The sequence below is a fragment of the Penaeus monodon genome, chromosome 23, assembly GCF_015228065.2.
Source record: "Penaeus monodon isolate SGIC_2016 chromosome 23, NSTDA_Pmon_1, whole genome shotgun sequence".
In the NCBI taxonomy this organism is placed as follows: Eukaryota; Metazoa; Arthropoda; class Malacostraca; order Decapoda; family Penaeidae; genus Penaeus; species Penaeus monodon.
In genome coordinates, this window is record NC_051408.1 from 7,342,230 (window position 1) to 7,342,498 (window position 269).

Consider the following 269-nt stretch of genomic DNA (forward strand, 5'->3'; position numbering starts at 1 on the left):
AGAGTGTTATTAATATATAACAACTGTTGAAGTGGAATATCTCTATATCTGTTTAGTGACACTTGTTAGATGTTACTTTCATTATTACAAAACCGAATGCCTGTTATATGTCTTTTAAGTGTTGATACGTGTGATATGTTCAATAAAAAGGTACATTTAAATGTTTAACATCAGTTTTCCTTTATCCTGTTTTCTTGGGGACAATTTTTTCTCCTGTTTGGAGAGTTTTGATTTAGACTAGTTGTTTTAATATTGGGGTATATTTGTTG